This window comes from Chelonoidis abingdonii, chromosome 20 (genome assembly GCF_003597395.2).
Source record: "Chelonoidis abingdonii isolate Lonesome George chromosome 20, CheloAbing_2.0, whole genome shotgun sequence".
NCBI lineage: Eukaryota > Metazoa > Chordata > Testudines > Testudinidae > Chelonoidis > Chelonoidis abingdonii.
The window spans coordinates 68,530-69,956 of record NC_133788.1 but is presented as its reverse complement, the minus strand read 5'-3'; the positions used below and the strand labels follow the sequence as shown (position 1 = coordinate 69,956).

Sequence of the window (1,427 nt, the reverse complement as noted above, 5' to 3'; positions counted from 1 at the left end):
CCATGTCGAATCCAGAAATCCGTTCGTCTTGGTAGAGTTCCGGAATCGATCTAAGCGTGCTCAGAGATCGATATATCCCGTCTAGATCAGATGCGATATATCGATCCCCGAGGAATTGATTGTAACGCACCGATACGGCGCGTAGTCTAGACATGGCCTCAGTGTCTGCCTTTTCCAAAGAAGTGCTTGGAGGGCCTTTTTCTATGTGAGCATGTGGCCTAATGGATAAGGCATCTGACTTTGGATCAGGTGATTGAGGGTTCGAGTCCCTTTGTGCTCATGCTGTGCAGCTTTACCTTCAGGGCTGGAACCTCTTCTTGGCTGCTCTGGCTTCAGCTAGAGCCCTGGGAAGGAGTTGGGGGTTGGGTGTCACAAAGGCTGGGGCAGGAGCCCCCAGGTGCTTCCAGTCTAGCCTTTGCCCTTGCTGATTTGCCAAAGAAAATGAGTGGCTGCCCAGGCTAGCATGTGCACCTGTTCCTGTGCTGGAGGGTACTTTCTACATAGCGTCTTGGGATCCTGGGTGTTTCTCTGCTTCTCGCCAGCTGGGGAAAAGCCTCTTGGGGTAAAATCTCCTGCCCCATGGCAAAAGTGAGCACTTTGAGTGGGAACAGTAAGAGGCTCCACCAGGGGGGCTGGCCCTGCTTTCCTACCATCTTTGATAATGGCCACAGAGCATCAGCAGCAGCCCTGCATGCTGATCTGTGGGTAGCCTTCAGTGGGTATTTGCCATGGCAGGGAGCAGGCTGGCTAAGTGTTTTTGTGCCTGTTTGAAGGCCACACATAGGCATGGCTCTGCCCTCCTCTTGCCCTGACCTCGGTTGTTGTGTGGCTTTTAAGCCTTCCCTTGGAGCTATCAGCACCCGCTGCCTCTGCTCTAGGTGCCCAGAGGAGGAGAGGTGTGCTGGGCTCCAGCCTGGGAAGTCTGGCCCTGGCTCTCCTGCCTTTAAATGTCATATGGGCAAGAAGAAGAGCTGCAGCTACAGGGATCAAAGTTGTGGGCATCAGGTGAAGCAGCAAGAAACCCAACCATCAGGTCAACCCGTAGGAATCTCTAGCCAGACAGTTAAGTTCTAGGACCCCACCCTATAGTGGCCAGCTGGACCAAAGACCTATCTGCAATGGGCATCAGTGACACAGGAGGAGGAGGAAAAAAAGCCTCAGTTCACCCAGGTATAGGGTAACCATACACATTGAGCTCCAAGGCTTTGCAGCAAACCACAATATCTCCAGGAGGTCCCACTGAGATTTGAACTCAGATTCCAGGATTCAGAGTCCTGAGTGCTACCCATTACACCATGGAACCTGCTGCTGCTTTGTTTTTTAGACCCCTGTGTCTCTCAGCTGGCTGGTTTGCACTCTCCACTTATTGCTTCCCACCAGTGGCTTCCTCTCACAGGACTCTCTCTCTCCTCCTGCAGTGACTGTGG

At 53.0% G+C, this 1,427-nt stretch overlaps 2 non-coding genes across 2 annotated transcripts; one reads left to right on the top strand and one right to left on the bottom strand.

Annotated features, from left to right (window-relative positions):
• Positions 1-207: 207 nt before the first annotated feature.
• Positions 208-280, top strand: TRNAQ-UUG (transfer RNA glutamine (anticodon UUG)). The gene has a single exon. It is a non-coding gene; the product is annotated as a tRNA-Gln (tRNA).
• A 951-nt stretch (positions 281-1,231) lies between these two features.
• Positions 1,232-1,303, bottom strand: TRNAQ-CUG (transfer RNA glutamine (anticodon CUG)). Its single transcript has one exon. It is a non-coding gene; the product is annotated as a tRNA-Gln (tRNA).
• Between the last annotated feature and the right edge of the window lie 124 nt (positions 1,304-1,427).